The 14,677-nt window shown below is 56.3% G+C and overlaps 1 protein-coding gene across 4 annotated transcripts in view; it reads right to left on the bottom strand.

Moving 5' to 3' along the window:
* The window catches only part of CHD6 (chromodomain helicase DNA binding protein 6), a 102,780-nt gene extending 92,627 nt beyond the window's left edge, over positions 1–10,153 (bottom strand). For 3 of the 4 annotated variants that reach the window (XM_080405335.1, XM_080405322.1, XM_080405323.1), the window contains exon 1: positions 10–10,153. The gene's annotated coding sequence lies outside the window, so the exon portion shown is untranslated. The remainder of the gene's footprint in view (positions 1–9) is intronic. The other variant, XM_080405325.1, reaches the window with a different exon arrangement.
* Positions 10,154–14,677: the final 4,524 nt, after the last annotated feature.

The raw sequence follows: 14,677 nt of genomic DNA, 5'->3' as shown, positions 1-14,677 counted from the left end.
AGAACTTACCTAAAATGGCTCCTCGGCCGCCCAAATACAAACAGCTATTATTTGGTGAAGTTTAGCCCAGCACCCTGCAAGGACACCCTAACCTCGCCCGGGCACGCCCCCGCTTAGTGCCCATTGGCTGCCCTCCGCCGCGCGCCGGTGTCCATTGGTAGGCCGGCCCGTCAGCCGCGCGGCGCCCGCGCCAAGCTTGGCTGCAGCGCGCCCGCCGCTCGCTCCATTGTGCTCCTGTTTGCACCGATGAGAGCGCGGCAGCGATTGGCCGCGCCGCCGCCCCCGCGCACCGCCCTCCGCCGCCGCCGCCCCGCCCGCGCCCTCCACGTCCGCGCCCGCTATCCGTTCCCCGGATGTGAACCGGCCCGGCCCGGCCTGCGGCGGACGGCGCGGGGCTGAGTGCGGCCTGCGGCCGGGCCGCGCCGCCCTCCCCTTCGGCGCGGCGCCGGGGCTCGCCTGAGGCCTTGGGAGGTGGCGAAGGCGCCCGGGCGGCCCGCTCGGAAAGGCCGCGGGGGCGGGTCCGGGGGACCGCCGGCCTCGGGGCACGGAGCGGCGGGCCCGGGGCACGGGCCGCCCGGCAAGGGCCGGGCCCGGGGCGGCTGGCAGTGAGACGGGCCCGCCGCGGCCCCGCACCAGTAGACCTGGCTGGGGCGCCTGGGCCCGCTCGCACGGCGCCACCTGCTCAGCACCCGGCGCCCGAGCAGCAGCACCCCCTGGCCGCGGGGCCGCGCCCCGCCGGGGCCCGGGGACGCGAGCGGTTTGCCCGCTGGGGAAGGGCCGCCGGGCCGGCAGCCTGCAGGCACGCTGTCCTCCCGGCTGATAGAAAGATGCCCTGAGCAAGTTCTCTCCGGCATCAGAAGTAAACTCTGCTGGAGCTAATTAGCTCTGCTGGGACTCTGGGCTGATTAACCGAGTGCAGTGCCGTCTGAGTGCAGCCATCCTGCTTGCTGGGCCCCAGGGTGGTGCTGGCACAGCCCTGCGCTGCAGCCGCTGAAGTCCTGGCCTGTTCAGCACCGGCTGGCACTGATGTCCTGTGCTGTCCATCGTGCACATTCCCTTTATGCCTCCCGGCTTTCCCCAGGTGCTGTTCCCTTGGCTATAGAGCTCTTCTGCCAGTCACGGAGGGCTCCCAGGCAGAGCAGGCAGCACCTCTGGGCAGTGTTGGCACGCTCTGGGGATGCCTGTCACTGCACACATGTACATCAAATACAGAGGACATGGCCAAGGGATAGTTCTATCACAGAGCTACACACACCCCATGCCATGCCTCCTCCAGGTCCACTGCATAGACCAGTATAGCATTGTGCTCCTCCCAGCAAGGCAGGAATTTTTCTCTGCAGCATTCCCATTTATCCTTTCTTGCTCTGGAAAGCAGGATTAAGTCCCAAGCTCAGCTAGTCCCAAATCCTCCTGCACGCAGGGCGAACACCTATGAATGCAGGACGCTCAGCTGAACAGAGCTGGGATCAAGCATCACCTGGAGCCACACCTTCCTGCCAGCCTTTGGGACCACCGCCTTCTGATCTGATTTGAAATAATAATATTATATCAGTAATAAAAACAGTATTATTGTTGTCACTGCTGTTGCTGTTGTTATTTGTGCCTATAAAGAGGGATTGTGACACTCTCTGGACAAACTCCTCTGCTCAGGACACTGCGGTACCTTGCTGTCCACAGGGGACTTGCCTCCTCCTGGGGAGCACGGCCAGCTCTGCATGAGGATGCACAGAGGGGCCGTTGTTACCTGCATCGATACCTGCTATGTTGCAGGTGGAGGATACTGTGCTGTCCACTGCATGCATGAACACCCACTGTGGCCCTGATTTACAGATGTGCCCCACCCTGAAGGAGAAATGTCTTACTGTTATGTACTTACCTTGAAACCAATGTTAACTGGAATCAGGAAAAGCAAAATGCAAACGAAGTTGGTTGCTCACAGCATCTCAGCTAGGCAACAGCGAGAAATGCAAAAGAAAGTGAAGAAATAATACACTTCATTGGCTTTCACAGAACATCAGTGGGAGAGGCAGAGGCTGATCTGCAGCCGACCCTCCTGCTGGGACATCAACTCTTCAGGTGCCTACGCCTTTCTCCTGGCAAGTGTCCCTGAAGTGGCAGAAGCAGCATCATTTGGGGCCTGGTGGTACCCAAGGTGTACTCCTCTTAACAGAGAGGTCCTGAGACTTCCAAGGTCTGTAGGGAGTTGGGCACAACCTCCTGGGCTATGTCCCAAGGTTGGTGGGTGTGACCTGAATCATGTCCCCTGTGTGACTGGGACATTGACTTTGCTCTAGCAGGTGCTGCACACCAGCACCCACCACTGCACAACCACCCGCAGGCCACCACGTGCAGTGTGTCTGTGCCTGGGCAGGCAAAGAGCAGCCAGGTCTGAGCTTGCCACCAGGGACAGAGACCTCTGACACCACACACGACTCCTGCAAATGTCACTGATTTATCCAAGATGCAGATTTTGCAGCAGAAGGTGCAGCCTCCCCATGGCTGAGCAGCAGTGCAGTGTCCTGCCGTTGCCTGCAGGCTAGTACTGACTGCACTCCTTCTGCTGGACAGGAGCCCCAGAGATTTCCAATACCTGCTTAATATTCAGTGGCGGTACAGATTACCCAGGCACACCTCGTGCTGCGGTGTGTTCGGCTAGATGGCTGTGTGTGCCCAAGCCAGCGTGCCGCAGGTCTGTGCAGCCCTTGGGCAGCCATGCACGCCACGCTAGGCACGCTGCCGCGGCAGGGGCGGGCACGGGCTGCTGCAGGGACAGCTTCAGCAGCGGGAAGAAAGGAGTCCCTTGAGGTTGAAGACATGCCAAGTGTTTCCCTGCTGAACTTGTCCTCTTGCAGAGGGGGATGCTCCAGCACTGCCTGCAAGAAACATGCCCGCCTGCGTGCTGCGAAGCCTGGGCTGCTGGGGTCTGTGCCCATTTCGCAGGCACGGGCAGGCAGAGCGAGTGTGGTTTCCCTCTTGCTGCTGTGCCACCCCACTACACAAGCTGAGGGAGATAAAGAATATTCTCCACAGTGGCAGCCCTCACCCAGGAACAGGGCAGCCACTCCACAGGTTTCCAAAGTGGTCTGAAGTGGTCATTGAAGGAGCAATTGGCTGCTGTTAGCCACGGGGTGGTTTTGGGTACAGGGGACACAGGGCTTTGTCCACCTCAGTAAATTAGTCTCAGCTGCTGATGTAGCAGCCCTTTGTTTGTTGTGGCCATCTGTACGTTTGCACATCTCAAACCACTTGCCTGGTTCTGGGGAGGTTGGCTGTCTCCGATGGTTATCTGTGGCCTCCTCACAAGCTAGTGGCTTTGCTGGGGCTCTGGAGCTTTTACACACAAGACAGTCTTCCCGAGCTGCCATGGACGTTTGTCCCAGCACAAGGTGAGTGAAGGATCCTTCAGCTCCTGCTGTGCATCCTCCCATGCCAATGGCTTGGCCACACAGTGCCAGCTCCATGCTAGAAAGGAAGCTCAGCTCGCATCACCACCAGATGATGACCTCCATCCAGGCCCTCCAGAGGGAGGTCAGCAGGAACTGAGGACCAGGAGCCTCAGTTCTCCCATCCCTCTTTGATGGTCCATTTGTAAAGCAAGGCAGAGGGGTATTTTTGTCTAGAAGCTGTCCTGCAGATTTTATAGTAGATGTACAAGACTGCTTCCACATCTGGACCTTAGAGTCTGATCAGATGCACATCCGCAGACAGTTCTGGTTTTACCGCATCCTTTTTCTCTAGCAACGAATCTCAAAACAGATTGCTCACGCTGATACAAACCACCAAGGTTATTGCACTGGAGTCATTGGTGTGAATGGACCATGTTCTGGCATAGCAAGGGGCTGCGGTCAGCCTGGGTGTGCTGCACCCAGCAGCCAGAACAGCTCAAGCACCCTCAAACATCCTCCCCCCTATACACACCACAAGCACGACTTGTGTCTGTCACTTCAGGTTTTGAGTGCGATGGGGCTGTTGGGCTGCTCAGCCTCTGCTCTTCTTCTACCTCAATGGTTCAGGCGTTGACAGAAGGCCTAACGCAAGTCATGGGGTTTGTACACATACTCCAGTACATAAGCCCTGTGCCTGTGAACCAGACACCATGCAGAACCATCTCAGGAGGCTGGTGAGCCTCTTGGTCTCTGGCCTGAGGAGCACTTGCCAGAGGTCATATAAAATCACATCTTTTAGAGCAAAACTTAATGTGTCTGTCTCTTCCCCTAGAACAAACTCTCTTAAGCCGATTCAGGAACATCACAAAAGCGATTTTGATATTGCAAAGGTTTGCACTGCCTGAAGCAAAGATCAATTACTTTGGGAAACAATTTGGCTAACTCTGTCTCTGCCTGCATCAACCTTCTTATGCCCTAGGAGGGGATATTCTCTAATGCTGAGCATCCAAAGGCTAGAGCTGTGGGAAGGTGCTCCAAAGTTGTGCTCTGGCACCAAAGACAAAGGGTGTTATCCATGGGACCACAGCCCAGTGCAAGGCGCAGGGAGAACTGCCTGGGACCGACCATCTGTGAGGCTCAACCAGGGTTCTGCAGGTAGACCGCAGCAAGACCTACCAGCCCTCACTGACGATGCTGTTACATCCTCAAAGCAATACACACTGCTTGTGTTGGTGGCCCTTCCTGTGCACGAGTCCAGCGGCTGCAGCCATGGGTCCTCTTCAGCAGCTGGGGAGCAGGGGCCATGCCAGAGCCAGGAGCCAGGAAACAGAGATGGAGGCCGCAGAGTAACACTGGCAGCGAAAGCATCAGTTATGTTTACAAAGGTCTTTGGGGAGGATTTTGCTTGGGAGCACTTGACAGTGGGCAGTGACATCCAAGCAACCTGGACAAGGGAGATACAGGGGTCCAGCTGCCAGGTCCCATTGGGAAAGGGGGTGTCAGCCAAGCCCCTGCCATGCTGCAAAGTAGGTGAGGAGCAGAGCTCAACAGCTGAGCGTCCCTGGTGAGGCAGCAAACCAGAAAGGGGCTGGAGCTACCCTGGCAAGCTGCGGGCTGTGTGCAGGGTGAGCAGGCAGGGAACCCCCTTTCCACCAGTTGCCACAGTGGTCACATCTTGGCCGGCTCCAGTGCAGCAGGATGGAGAAGGGGTTACTCCAGAGCAGCAGCACACTCCTTCCCTTCCCAGCTGTTGAAGCACACCTATGCCCCTCTGAAATACAGAGCTTGCAGGCAGCCAGAGGGGGAAGACTTCCAAAAACCCTGCACAGCCTGTAAGCAAGCATGGCTCATTAACCAGTGTTAGCAGAAGGGCAGAATTCAGTATTTGAAAGATCAGTGTGGCAGGTTAGGTTTAAATAGGCTAACTTTCCAGGGCAAGGTCCGAAAAGCAGCTCTGAACCCAGGTGAGATGCTTGGATGCCTTTGCTCAGGCCTGTGGGCACTGCAGGGCCCCCTGACTCCAGGAGTCCTCCTGGGATGACCCTTGCTGAAACTCCCGCATGTCAGATGTCCTTTGCTGGAGCTGACAGCAAGGAGGTGGCAGGTTCCTCCATGGGCAGCTGAAGCAGAGGCCAAACAATGCGTGGGATTGGAGATGACGCAGCCCAGATGCCTCTTGGCTCTGGCTTTGCTTGTTGCCTGCAGGGTTCTCCTTGCCCGTGCTCCCCACTGCCAGGCTGCAGTGGGAGCAGTTGACCTCCAGCCTACACAGGGGACCCCAGGGACCGGTGTTTCCTCAGCCTTGGGCTAGGGAGTCTGTAAGACAAGCTTCATCTGGAAACTCCACCTTCAGGGATGGAAGTTTCCTTGGATATGGTTATTTGAGGAAATTCCCCTGCCCTCAGGAGCTTCTGTCAGTTAAATTACATGATTGCTATTGTCAATTTTCCTGTGGGATTATTAACCAGTTTCCTGGGCTTTGCTGCCCCAGATGACTGATATCACAGGAGATTGAGTGCTCCCAGGAACTGGGAATTTCCTGGCCAGTCCCCCACACCATCGTGGTTCCTGGCACAGAGCTGCCATGCCTGGTGCCATCAGTCACCCTGGCCCTGTGATGAGCCTTCTGCTTTGGCATTGCTGTAAACCTGGGGACTGTCCAACACTGCACCCCACTCATGGTGTGGGTGTTTGTGATGGATCACGCAGCAAGGACCCAGGAGCCTCCTTCCCCACAGGCCCCACACACACCTTGAGGGAGGGTATCCCTGGGACACTATATCACAGCCCACCTCATCTCACAGATACATATGGGGCACGAATTACACATGAAACTTCACATCTGTGGAGAATTTAGCCTTAATCATCTTTGACTGCTGCTTTTCTGTGGCTGCAGTTCTGGGCTGGGAAGAAAAGGCCTGAGCAGGCAGATGTGATGTGCCCCCTGCCCCACACTGCATCGGCACCCACTACCCTTATCTTACGGACCCCACACAGCACTGCTGCAACAAGCGATGGTGGCAGGAGCTGTCATCTTCATCTGGTCAAACTTAACCCCAGAGCCACCCTCTAGAGAGGCAGCTGCTTTAGCTAGGAAGAAGATTTGCCCACAGCAGTTTTCCTGGTGCTCTCAGTAAAATCCCCAAGACTTACCTTCTGCTCAAGTTTTGTAGCTCCTTGTGCTTCAGAGCTGCCAGCTCACAGGTGCTTCTAATCACCCCTCCAATTAATGAGTGAAAGGTGCTTAACAAGCTGCTCATCATTAGCCAGGTCCCTGAATATCCATCACCTGCCTCCCATGTGAGCTCTGCTCAGCCTGTGTGTGCAACTAAAGCAGAGCCACTGGCCATGACCACCCCTGAGTGGAGACAACAGAAATAACTTCACAAATTCAAACTACACAGCCCTCAGCTCTTTAAACACTATTTCTCCCCTGACACATTTGCTCTCACCAATGCCAACTGCTTTTGCTTCCAGGCAGGTTTCCTCACTATGCTTCTCTTTCCCCAGGCTCCTGTTGAGCACCCAGCGTGACATGGGGTCTGCTGCCCACATGAGCTTCACCTGCTTTGCTCTACCCCAAAAGTCCATTCATGTGACTTTTCCAGCCCTGGCTTTACTGTCAGTTTCCAGGCAAAGCTGGTTTGGCATCTGAGTCCCAGCACCTCCTTGTGTGGCTCTGTGGGATGATACCAGTGTGCCCCTCAGGGCCCCCAGACCCTTTCATCCCTTTAGGTCTCTAGGGGTTATTCTCAGGGCTGGCCCAGTTGTCCTGCCTTTCCTTTTTTGTAGGCTGTGAAGCCAGCCAGGCCTGTGCTTTAAGGGTTTTCCATATGCTTGTACCCAGAAATGAGGGAACATTTGGGACCACCTAATACTAATGCCAGCTAATGCCACCCTCCTGGGACCCGGCTCTCACAGAAACTTTGGTAATGGAGACTCTAGCCCCTCCCCCATCATGACCGGGAAGATTTTTTTCCCAGTGTCTACCTTGAATTTCCCTGTGATAATTTAAGCCTCCTTCTCCTTCCATTATCTGACATGGGCAGATTAACCCTTTCCTTGTTGCAGGAATTATTTACATTCCTGAAGACTGCTGCTGCAGCCCCCTCTGCTCTCTCCTACCAATTAAGCAGTCCCACTTCTTGTCAGTTTTTCTTGTTGGTCATGTTTTCCAGGTCTCTGACATCCTTCCCTAGATCCTCTCCAACTGGCCCAAAGGGCAATGTCCAGACAGAGCTGCCTTCTCCAGCATCTCCAACGCCCTCCTGGTTGTGCATCCTGGCATCATGTTTGCCCCTTTTTTGCTGTTGACCCCTTGGTCTGCTGTGATTTATGAGAATGTCAGGTCCTTCCCCCCAGAATTACTCCCTTCTTGCTCCCCATTTCTTGTTTATACAATAGCATGATTATGCTGGGATGCTGCTGGCCCTGTGCTGTGCTGCATGGTGTCCTGCTCCCCAAGCCTATCTGATTTGTCAGTGAGGGTGGCATGGAGGGAGATTTTGGGGTCAGGAATCTGCCTTCCAACATAATTCCCACTCTTCCTATCTTCCTATTTTTTCTGCAAGTCCTGTATCCCATTATCTCACCTGCTGGCAGCTGCAGCCTGGAGGTGGTTATCTGAGCTGGGACCAGCACTCATTTTATAGCAGGGTTAGACTGAACATGATCTGCAGCTTGCTTCTGAGCTTCTTTTATGAATCTGTGTCAAAAGTCTTACAAACATCAAGACATACACACTGCACTTCCCATTCTTCTGTCAAAGCAGAAAATCAGATTGGGTTTGCCACAGTTTGCCCATGAGAAGCTGGCATCTGTGGCTGCTCCGCCACGTACTGTCCTGGGGGGTCCTGCCACTGCTTTGCTGCTTGTCCTGGTGTTTCCCAGGGGACCAAAGCTGCACTGAGCACTGTGGTTTTCTCTTCTTTTTAAAGAGCCACACAGCATCACCCTTCTGCTGCTCCAGCCCCTCGCCCCCCCCTTCTACCATTTCGGCCACAGCACTCCTGCTTTGGGCTCTCCTGCTGCCAGCTCTGCCTGCATCCACAGAGAGGGCAGCCAGGCCTGGCCTGCCTGCACCACTCAGTCTCTCCAAGCTCCCCAGCCATTCCCAGCAGAGCTGCTGCCCTTTCACAGGTGCTAATTGCATACCTCAGCTGATCCAGGCTGATGCACTGAGGCAGTGAATGCCTCCAGCACTGCAGCATCCCTATCAAGGTTTTCCGCTTCCCACCCTGCAGCATCAGCCCAGCTCTGCCCAGTCTCCTTCCTCCTTACATGCTCTCATTGCCTTGCTTGCTGAATCCTTTGTCATTTCCCTTTGGCCTTCCTGATTTTGCATTCCAAGCCGATGCATTTACATTCAAACCTGGCCACCTGCTTCCTGGCCACTCCCCAGCCACACAGTCCAAGGCTTATCATATAGAGAGGGCATGGGATGCTCTTCAGCTTGCCGTGGCCTTTGGCATGGTCTCTGGTAGCTTCCTTGCAGCCAGGCTGGTGAGATGCAGGTGGCAGAAATGGCCAGCAATGGGGGGTAGGAGGCAGCTGGAGCACAGGACACTTGGGGTGTACAGGGGCAGGACAAGACCCAGTGGGCTCAGGGGACTTGGTGTAAGGACAAGACTCTCCCCATGAGGGTGGCCAGCCCAGGGCTCACAGAGGGTTGGGCTCTCTGTCTGTGAAGAAGTTTGAACTGTCCCTGAGCAAAGCCTCGAGCACCCTGATCTAACTGGCCCTGCTCAAAGCAGCATGTTAGACCAGGCATCCATGGAGGTACCTTTTCTTGGTCCCAGGCTCTGGCTCTTTCCCTCCATGAGACGAGGTGCTCCTTCATGTCTTGGCCACATTCACCCCGCATATTTTCCCCCACCCTCTGCACCCATACCCTGGAAGTTAGAAGCAAAGCCAGAGCCTTTCTCTTGTGCTCACCTCTTCCCCCTCCCCCAAAAAAATCACTTCTAATGCCTTCAGAGTGATTGCTCGACAGCCTGTCCCTGCTGTCCTGATTCCACACAGGCCGCTCGGGTAGGGACATTCTCTATCACCATCACGTTCCAGGCCTTGGGTGAGCATGACAATTGCTCAGAGAAAACCCCTTGGTGTGCAGCGGGGTGGCTGCAGCAGGGTGGCAGCTAGGTTCTCCTTGGATTGCAAACTGAATGTACACAGCCTTAATATACAAAGCAATACCTTCCTCCTTAATCCCCTGCCTGTCTTTCTAGAACAAGCTGCATCCTTCCATATTAATATTCCAGCCATGTAGCTGAGCCCACCAGGCCTTTGTTATGCCAATTAAATCATAATCTTGATCATGCATTAAGACTTTCAGCTCCTTTTGTTTATCCCTCCTGAGTGCCCCAATGGGGCAGGCATGTGGTGGGCTGACCCCCCGTCCTCCTCTATGCCCAAGGGCTGCGCTGGAAATGCCACCTCCTGGGTCACCTGCAGCTACTTCCAGCTGCAGACGTGGGACTGCAAACCCATCCATGTGCCAGAACCGGCCCAGGCCCAGTCCTGCGGGATGTGGGCAGCGCTGCGGCTAGCAAGGCTGGCACCCCTCCTTCCTCTATCACTGGTGCCAGGAGGTGGAGTGAGGGCAGCTGCGGAGGGGAAGCAGAAGGAGGTGAGCAGTGAGCCCTCCAGCTGGGCTGTCAGCATTGTCGGGCTCCACAGAGCAGCCCCCATATCACAGTGAGGGGCCAGCAGGAGGGACAAGGTCCCCCCAGGCCTCTTTGTGCTGGCTGCAGTCAGTAATGCTGCAAGGAAGGGGGGGGGGGTGTCGGGGGGTGTCTGTTTGTGCCTGTGTGTGTCTCTGTGTGTCTCTGTGTGTCTGTGTCTGCATCTGTGTGTGTCTCTGTGCCTGTGTGTGTCTCTGTGTGTCTGTGTGTCTGTGTCTGCATCTGTGTGTGTGTGTGTCTGTCCGTGTGTATCTGTCTCTGTGTGTGCGCACGTGTGCATCTGTGTGTGTGTTTCTGTGTGTGTGCGTGTCTCTGTGTGTCTCTGTGTGTGTGCATCTGTGTGTCTCTGTGTCTGTGTGTTTGTGTGTGTGTGCGCACACATGCCCGTGGCAGGAGCATCCATCTCGCCCTGCAGCAGACCCAGCGCAGCACTGCCGTCGGGAAGAGCCAGGTTTGGGTTATTCTAACCCCAAGGCACTACTTGCGGATTTTAGGTACCTGGTGTAAATCCAAGCGCTGGGCACGCTGCTCCTCTCCCGGGGCTTCACGCTTTGCTGCCCACACGGCCGCCCCAGCCCGCCGGGAGCAGCCGCCAGCGGCGCGACGCTGCCAGCGCGGCCTGCGGAGCCGTGCCCGGCCCCCGGGGTCAGGTCTCACCGCCGGTGCCACCCCACCGCCCGGCCCCCGGGGTCAGAGACTGCCCAGCTGCCGGCAGCAGCGGCAGGGGACGTACCTGCGGGGGCCCGGTGTGCCCGGCACCCACGGGCGCGCTGGCCACCCCCGGCTGGCGCTGCCTGAGCGGAGCCGCTCAGCGGGGCTCCCGGGCCGAGGGAGGGGGCTCGGCTGTGCGCACACGGGGCCGGGCAGCCCCGCCAGCCCCCCGGCCTGGGCAGCCCCCGCTGCCCAACCTCACTTGTGCTGCAGCGCCTTGACGAGAAGAAAAAAGCCGTCGGGACACACCGGCCCTCCGGGGGCGAGCCCGGAGCCCTGCGCGCCGCCCCGGGCCGCGGTTTCCTCAGCGTTCCGGGGGGGTTCCTTCCCCCGCGGTCCCGGGGGCCGCCTGCGGCCGGGACCACGGGCGAGCCGGGGGCTGGAGACCCCCAGAGGTCCCGTGAGCCACCCGGTGATCCTCTGAGCCGGGCGCTCCGGGGAAGATGAGCAGAGAAGAAACTCATAAAGGAATATTTTGAGGTCTCATGTTTTAGGGCAGCAATGCTGTGCTGGAGCCGAATGCTGTGTGACGGGGAAGTTACTACTGAAAGGAATAGCGATTTTGTTACAAACGGTGGTGAACCAGCAGAATTATTTAGCAGAAATTAATGGCACTGAATATTTCCAGCTCTCCACGTGGGCAATCTGCCTAAATGCTGCCCTGTCCCCACCACCGGCTGAGGGGCTGGTTTGGCACCCATGGTGACCGATGCCTGGCATGGCACAGGACCCCGTAGGTCCTGCTGCAGGCAGTGCCCTGGAACAGCACCCCAAGACCACCAGGGCACCACCCAGCACTGTGCAGCCCCGGTGGGTGCATGGCATGGCCCTGGGACATCAGCTGTGTGTTGCTGATGGGGAAACTGAGTCAAGGAGCAGCCAGGCTGTCATCTCCTACCCACACACCTGTCGTGAGGCTGAAGCTGCTGGCAGCATCTCTGTCCCCCCAGCAGTGGGAGGCTTGGGGTAATAGCGCCCTGGCCCAATCCCAATGCTCTGTGCTGGGAGGGCACGGGCATGGCCATGCTGAGGGCACGGCTGTGCTGAGGGGTCATTAAGTACCAGCCGCTGGGAAGAGCAACACCCTGAGTCGTAAGTGCAATATAACTTAGTTCATTACTGAGCCCGGTGCTGGCATCCTTCGTGGGCCTCATTCACCCCATTTTGTCCCCAACGGGGGGAACTTGTCCCAGGGGGACAGTGATGCGGTGCCATCACAGGGAGCACCAGTCCCAGAGGAGGGAGGGTGGGAGGACAGGCTTTATTTCACCCAAAGCAGATAGTTGTGAGGGAGGAGGAAAACAGGGACAGGGCAAGGCAAAAGCAAACAAGAAAAACTTCAGACACATGTTTTTGGGGCAAAAGTGCAGGTTTCCAGCAGGACCAGTCAGGCAGGTGGGAAGGCATAGGGGTGTGAGGAGCAGCCACCTCTAGAAAGTTTTCAGCAAGGACAAACTCCAGGTGAGCACAAGGGGGATCTGGGGGTGAGCTTTGGGGTGTCCCTTGTGCTCTTTCAGGCTGAGGGACCCTGAAGGAGGACCCAAACCTCAGCCCAAATTTGCAGCACATGTGGGAGAACACCTGTGACACCATCTCCACAGTGCTCCCAGCCACCACTCTGCCCCACCGCTCGCCAAAGGACACCCCGTGTTCCCTGTCCCCCTTGTCCTGGGTGACCCTGGTTCCTGCAGCTGTGTGGAGGGGGCTGGCATGTGGCACCCAGTGAGCCAATCAGCTCATAGCTCATCAGCTGCTGGCCCCCCTCCAAACACTGGTGGCTTTTATAGCCAGCATCTGGCTGCGAGCTGGGGCTTGTGCTGCCACAGGAGCAGTCATGGTGGTGCATCTCAGCAGTTTGCAGCCATGGTCCCCGCAGCACCATCCCCATGAGCGTATCCCAGCGTTCAGCATCCCTGTCAGCACTGTTGTCCAAAAGGTGGGATCGTTCACCTGGGGTGTAAGTGCCAATCAACTCACAGAGCCGAGGTATTTCTTTATTACTGCTTTGCATGAAGGCAGGGGCGAGGTGGTGCTCCACAAAGCAAGCCCAAAACTCAGAGGAACAAGAATAATATTTACACAGGCTAGTTATACATATGTATTTTCCAAACTCTACCTTGGTGATTAGCTATGCACCATAGTTTTCTGCTGTCTGTATAGTTCTTGCTTTGATTTAAAGTTACAGTGTATTTTTAATTTACTACTCATGTCTGGGGGTGGGATATGAGTCTTTTAGTCCTGAATTGTGTTGGTGGTCGTGATGTCCCCCTGCCGCCTTTCCCTTTGCCTTAGTTACATTCTGTTGATTTCTTGTCTTTGCTGCAGTTATCTGGCTGTTGGCACCTCCTGGGGTAGGATGTCCCCTTTATCAGGCTTGTAGTTCTCCCTCAAGGGCACAGGCATCAGTACAAAGTTATAGACACCTGACTAACCCAACTTCACCAAGCAGAAGAAAATCATTTCATGTTGGCCACAGTGAGATAACGGGGATTGAACGCATCGCTAGACATCAGCACTGTCCCCCAGGGGCACCATCCCTGTGAGCAGTCACAGTGGATGGCAGCTGGCAGGTGGCCACTGCCGAGGCATTTTTGTTGCCACCTGAGCTGCTGCAAGGAGCCAGTGCCGGCTGGGCTGGCAGCACCTCTGCTCTGCCCCGCCAGGGTTCATCACCCAAGGGGCCAGGCTGGGCCGCTGGCATGGCCGTTTTCTTTCCACCCATGACCTCTGTCTGTCTCCCTGGAGGGGAAACCCTCAGAGTGGTGGCTCTGCCGAAGGGGCAAGGTGGCATTTTCCCACCTGTCAGCCAGGGGACCCAGCCCTGGGTCCATGGGGAGGGGAGCCCGCCTGGACGCTGGTGACAGAGGAGATGGGACAGAACAAAACCGGGGGCAGAAGACACAGCAGGTGCTGCACAGGGGTGCTGGGGAGCAGCCGGTGGGTCTCGGCATCCCCCGCCAGCTCCTGCCGACCAGTGACCAGCTGGCTCTCGGAGCAGGAAAGCTCTTATGGAAGCAGGGGGACACGAGGCTCCCCGCCGCACCGACACTGCTGCCCTGCCGTGCCTGGGGCCAGCGTCAGGTCGGAAGGGTGTCTGCACAGCACCCACCTCGCACCCACCCAACTGCTCCCAGGCTCCAGGATGGTGACAGGAGCTCGAGGGCCCCTGGGGAGAGGAGTCTGGGAGGGCAGCACTCCTGCGCCCCCCTCCCCCCACCTGGGAGCCCCCCGACCTTCAGCAGCAGCCCTTGGTGCTCCTGGCCCTCCCGCTGCCTCCAACACCCTCCCGCCTGCTGGCCGTCGCTGCAGTTAAAATAAATCGACAAAATAAACCTAATTTGGACCTTAACTGTATTTTCTTAATCTGAAAGGAAGAGTCCTGCAGTCAATAAGCAGCAGAGTCCCCAAGGGCTCTTGCTGCTGAGGAAGAATCGAGCCATCGCTATGCTAACAAGTATATTAGCTAATGAAAACAGTATTTAAAATAATCACAATATTTCTTTATTTGCATGTAAAGATGACATAATAAAAGATAATTAGCAGCATGTGAAGCAGTTCTACTACTCAATTTTCTCAGTTTAGCTAATTAATTATCTTAGTAAAATGCATCATTATGGCTAATTTTAGAAAATCTAGCAGCTGCAAGGTCATGGTGGGAACAATTTCAATTTGTAATTGGAAGAAACATGAAAGTGAGTCAGATAATCTTTTATTAGATAATACTAATAATGAATCACACAGACACGTATATTAAGTACTTTAAGAGGCAGAAAACGCACTGATTCATTTAATAATGCCATCAAATGTGCTTCCACCATGGGCTGTTGGGGGAGCATGAGGCCCTTGGCCCTTGGCCCTGCCTGAGAGGACACGGGCCCCGGCACGGGCTCAGGGAAG

Source organism: Falco punctatus (genome assembly GCF_963210335.1).
Source record: "Falco punctatus genome assembly, chromosome: 10".
Lineage (NCBI taxonomy): Eukaryota > Metazoa > Chordata > Aves > Falconiformes > Falconidae > Falco > Falco punctatus.
Note: the sequence above shows the minus strand (reverse complement) of the source record. Positions and strands in the feature narration are given on the sequence as shown.